Source organism: Galeopterus variegatus, unplaced genomic scaffold (assembly GCF_000696425.1).
Source record: "Galeopterus variegatus unplaced genomic scaffold, G_variegatus-3.0.2 Scaffold7988, whole genome shotgun sequence".
Lineage (NCBI taxonomy): Eukaryota > Metazoa > Chordata > Mammalia > Dermoptera > Cynocephalidae > Galeopterus > Galeopterus variegatus.
In genome coordinates, this window is record NW_007734099.1 from 11,077 (window position 1) to 16,717 (window position 5,641).

Consider the following 5,641-nt stretch of genomic DNA (forward strand, 5'->3'; position numbering starts at 1 on the left):
AGCTACAAACTCATCGTCTGGATTCTTGAACTTTCCTTTACATCCTCTAACTGACCACAAGCCTTTGAGATAAAGAGGGACAGAAAACACAGAAAACAAGTTTGCGCACTGAGAAGCCACAGAGTAACCAAATCAACCAAGACCATGGCTTCTCTTTGTGAGAGCCACGGTCCTCCTGTCCTGCATTCTCTCTTCAAGGTATATACATCCATGCACCTTTTCCACGTTGACTTGTCTGAAGAACGTGCTGTGGAAGACTGAAATAAGTCCATTTTTACTATCTCCCCACGGCATGATTTCCTTCCTCGTAACTTCCATGACATCTCATGTGTCTTTCCCTTTGAAATCAGAAGCAGCCTTGGAAAACAATGGCATTCAAACAGGCAGAGGTTAATCTTTCTTTGCTATTCATTATAGTTTCCACTTTGCTCTATGCCCTTGAGATATCTTAAATTCAAGGATAAACACACAGGATCCAAGTTCATGCCCCCAAACTACTCACATCTTCCTGGAAAAGACGTTCCCAACAAGAAGTCTCCTCTCTACCTGTTAGATGATGATAAGTTGGAATAGTAGAGAAATTTAAATTAACCATTAAAATCTTTTGCTGTGCATCAGCACTTTTCAAACTGGGGTATGAGGTGGCCGGATGAATCATGAAACCACAAGATAAAACCCTTGCTTCTCTTTGAAACTTCAGTTTTACTTGAAGATTTGAAGAGAGATTTTTGTCTTAATATTAAATAAGCACAAGTATATTAAAGAGTAGACTGCCAAGTTTGCATGGTTTTGTGGGGTTTTTTTTAAATAAAATATGAGACTTCAAAGAAATTTTAGATCTCTAGACAGACCGCTTCCAGCCCCCTAAATCCGAGAGGCAAAGATTCCCTCTCTTCTCCCATGGGGGTATTTCAGATGCTTGGGGAAGATTCTTGCTATCTGGAAGAATAAGAAAAGTGAACAAACTCACATGTCAGTCTGGCAAAATGAAAATGCCTGGAGGATAAGACAGGTATCGTCTAGAATGAGAATGTACAGAAGCCACATGGTAACCAATTAAGAGATGAGAGGGTGGACCTAGAATACTAGACCAAGGAAGCCCGGCTCACCCTCTTGCTTTGCAGCCTTGCAGAATGCACGTAATTTTCCTGAGTCTCAGTTTCCTTGCCAGTAAAATAAAGGAGTTGTACTAGAAGAAAAGCCACAATGACTTAAGATTTTTGAATAGTTTCCAACATTTAAGACTTAGGAGATGTCAAATAAAAACCTAGAGGTTGCCTTCTCTTGAAAAATGAGAACATGTCATCCCTGAGCCCATATTATTTCTACATGACAATTATTTGTTGGAGTGAAGCGGTGTCATTCTTTAGACAGGGCACAAGTCCCTCCCACATCCTAGGGGCTCACCTGGGCCAGTTTCCTCCCTGCATTGACCCGCCTTGCCTGACTCTATTGACCCTGTCCAGTCCTGTAGCCCCCAGCCACATGAAGCTACTTAAATTTAAATGTAAATGAATTAAAATTAAATAAACTTAAAAATTCAGTTCTTTAGTCACAACAGCCAATTTTCAGTGCTCCCTAGCCACATGCAGCTTGTGGCACCAAACTGGACATCACAGATGTAGAATAGTTCCATCATCACAGAAAGTTCCATGAGACAGGGCTGCATAAACATTTGAATATGTCACTCCAGGCTAGATGACATTTCGGATCTCTCATGTCCCTGATATTCCCTATTCTTTGTGGGGAACTCCCCAGCAGGGATTGCAGCGACTGCACATGTGTCCCTGTTAAAAATCTTTCCTTTGCCATCTGGTGTCGTAGTAGGAGATGTCGAAGGGCACATTGTCAAACCAAGAGCACGTGCCGCTTCCACTACATGCAGAGAAGGACAGGTGTGTTGATTTGTCTTCAGGGCCAGTTTGGTGGGGACAGCAGCAGCAGCAGCAGGCACAGGCAGGAGCCCCCTGCTTCTCTTCTCCCTGCAGCCTGAATCAGCCCAGCTGCCTCCCCATGAGAGTGGCAGTTTCCATTCTCTTCTTAAAGAAAGAGTAATTAAGACAGATATGCAAATGGTACCCATTCCAGGGGTGCTCCCCTGCAAAAGAATTATGCAAATCTAAAAGTGATTAGCTACGGACACTACCTAATTGAATAGCAATGGAAAGTGTGCCCCCGGGCATGGGGGCTGGCCTCAGAGACATTGGGTAAGGAGAGCAGTAAGTGTTAGCAGCACTTTAGCGGTGCTAATGTGTAATTACAAATGAGCTGATTCCTCCATCTTATTCATTACAGCCAGCCCCTCCGGGAGCACTGTCGGGCCACACTTAGTTAGCAGTTAATAAGCCATTGCACGTGCCAGTCAGCAGCAAAGTTGCATTTTTCCTAACACTTTCATTCACATTGGCCTCCCCACATCGGATCAGCAAACATGAGATTACCCTGTTTCTTTCCACATGGACTCTAGAATCCAAATTTGAGAAATACCATACCCGCCACCTTGGAAGTGGGAATTTGGTGATTCGACATTAGTTAAGACCCTCCCCCTCTCAACCCAGCTCCTAGCTTGTGAAAAAATACTGATGCCAGGTACCATCCCACCCCTGTAGGTCAGAATCCTGGGAATGAGGCCAAGGAATCGGAATGTTCTTAAAATATCCCAAAGAATTCTAAAATGTATCAAGATTGAGAACCAGTGGCTTTTGTTACCTGACGGTCACTCAACCACACTGCCCATATCCTGCTGTCAGGCCAGGACTCTTCCTTGCATTGGCCCCTTCTTTGCCAGGAGGGTGATCACACCACTGGTATGTCACACGCTAGTCATAGGACAGTGGATTCATGCAGAGCAAGTAGGCATCAAAGACTCCAGGTATCAAGAGCCAAAACCTTTTCCGCCTCTAGCCCAAGGTTCAAGAAAGACTCTGCTCCAGTGTTTCCTGGCTCGCTGGGATCCTGAGCTTGGGAGAGGGAGTGGGAGATTTAACTATGGGAATTGGATTGTGCCCTGAGTGTACGGGCCAGGAAGAGACATGAAGAAGGTGATGAGAGGAATCCAAGTTTAGGAAGAGGAAAATAAAATAATTAGCCGTGCAGCTGCTAAGCCATAAAACTGAGAGTGAAGGGGGAGGAAAGGCAGTTAGCGAAGTGGACGTGAACAGACACATGTCCGGCAGCCAGGAATGGTGACAGCTGCCCATTTTCTGTATGTGGCACCCAGATTAAGCACGTGTCCTCACACGTCCAGTGCAGGGCCTGACAAAAGCAGATGTCAGATGAAAATATGAATGCCTGGGCTTGCCTTAGCACTGGCAGGGCAGGGCTCTACAAGGAACCCCATCAATTTCTAGTCCATTTTGCAAAACCCAGTAAATCAACATGGGTCCCACTGCCTGGCATCATCCCTGCATATCTCAGAAGAGTGGAAATATGGGACATCTAGAATTACCAGCCCTTCACACATGGGCTGGCTCAGTGGCCTCGGTGGTCCAGCTGTCCTCTCCTGACCCAGATGTAATCTCTCCCTAATGAATTTTCTCTCTTGATATCTCAGGCAGATGGCTCAACAGGAGAGCAAAAGCATTCCCAAATCTTACAGCATGATTCTGTACACACAGGGAAATGTGGAGTTTATTTTGCTTTTTTTTTTTTAAAGAGGTGCAATGAACACAATAGTGACTTTGAGAATCCCCATGCCTTACTAGAAACAGCCAGGCTTTTCCTGGGATCCGGGTCCTGCCCGGACTTTGCTCTGTTGGTGTTCTTGCTGGTATTTGCTATATCTGATGTTCCGCCTGTTGTCAGGGACATATGAGAGCGTCACCTGAGGACTCTGCTGTGCAGGTCATTCCTCCTCACCCAAGGGGCTCCAATGCTGCATGATGCTTTTTGCTGCTCACAGCTCCTCAGTGAAAAATGGGGAACCTGTGGCTTCTTTCTTGACATTTTAGCTTCTTTTCCTGGAGAAGAGGAAGGAAATAAAATACACCATACCATTGGTATAGTTATCACACAGAGCAGATGGCACACTCACAGGTGCTCATTAAAGGCTAGTCTCTGGGCAGAAGGGAAAAGGTCGGGTTCAATACAAAATGTTCTATGAATCCTGAAATGTCAATTAAGCACTAGATGGGAGAGAGGCATACACAGGCCTGTTCCCTGTAGACAAGGCTCACAGTCCCAGGAAAGGGAGAAAGAAACTCAGAGATGACCTGTTCCAGTGGCTCACACACCTGGCTGCATAGAGAACCACCTGGGGAGTTTTTAAAGCAGGTTGGTCTTGTTCTATCCAAGAGACAGAATCACAGGCATGGGATCCTGGCATGAGTTGTTTTTTTTGTTTTGTTTTTTTGTTTTTTTAGTTCCCCAGATTATGCAATTCTTGTGCTCAGGGGCACTTAAGTATGGCAGAAATGAGACTGAAAGCCTAGCCTCCCCTACTTCAGGGAGTCCTGAACTTGACAGTGCACATGAATCACCTGAGGAGATTCCTGTTAAAATGCAGATTATGATTCAGGAGTTCCAGGGTGGTCCTGAGATTCTGCATTTCTGAAAGGGTCCCAGATGAAGCAGATGTTGCTGCTGGTCCTGTGACCACCCCGTGAGGCTCCAGGCCCTGGCATCCACTTCTGTAAAGAGATGAGTCACATACCTCCTGACCTGTGGGCTTTCTAACAACAAGGTCAGAGAGCCAACATGGCACAGAGGTTGGGGGGGGGGGGGGGATCCATGTTTTTTTATCCTTATTCTGGAATTTAATTGTTGTGTAATCTTGAGCAAGTCACTTAACCTCTCTCATCTTCAATTTCCTCAGTTGCTAAAATAGAAAGGAAACTAATACATAGCTTACAAAGTCGTTGGGTGATCACATGAGACATGTGAAATTGTTCTGTGAACTGTAAAGCATTACAAAGTGTAAAAGTTTATTGTAAGATTGGAATTTGAGAGACACTAATATTAGCCTTTAAAATGTTGGTCTTTTATATGTGCATACACATTTTTATAGCTTTTCTTTCTCCCAATAGAGGCATGTGTATGTGGGCACATGTCCAATAGATGAGTTCTATCTCCTAAAAGGTTTTAATTCTGTCTATGTATTTTTGCACGTGTAGAGTTATGTGTGTGTGTGTGTGTGTGTGTGTGTGTGTGTGTGTTCTTGTCCCTTTGCCTGGGGTGCAGGGAGGAACTTGCAAGGAAATTCTCCTTAACCAGGAGGATTCGAGAATGCAAAGCAAATGTTCAGGAGCAGTAGCCAAGTTGGTAGCTCGATTGCTCCTTCCCACTGCATTAGCACACCCCCAGGCAATGCAAAACGGCTTCAAGCCCTGGCCAACCTTATCTCAATGTTCTCTATGGCTACATGTCCCTGCTGGGGTGAGTACTGAAGCAACATCTTGTGTCTAGCCTAGCCAGGGAGATTGTCTCATAGGACCCTAACCCTCTTTGAGCTTTGAGTTTTGAGCTTTGAGCCCCAAGTTTACATTGGCATGGTCTGGCCAACACCAGTCATGCCATTCATGTATGTTCATTCCCAAAAGAAATAAAAGCTTTGGCAAATTCTTGGAGCACACTTTGGAAGCCGCTGCTGAGGTTGCGCAAACACATTTGGCACATGCTTCAGGGACCAAGCAGTTCTCTGGGT

The 5,641-nt window shown here is 45.0% G+C and overlaps 1 long non-coding RNA gene across 1 annotated transcript; it reads right to left on the reverse strand.

Annotated features, from left to right (window-relative positions):
• Positions 1-3,603: 3,603 nt before the first annotated feature.
• On the reverse strand, positions 3,604-4,622 carry LOC103608077. Its single transcript, XR_552015.1, has 2 exons — positions 4,479-4,622; positions 3,604-3,959 (listed from the first exon to the last, which is right to left on the reverse strand). It is a non-coding gene; the product is annotated as an uncharacterized LOC103608077 (long non-coding RNA).
• Positions 4,623-5,641: the final 1,019 nt, after the last annotated feature.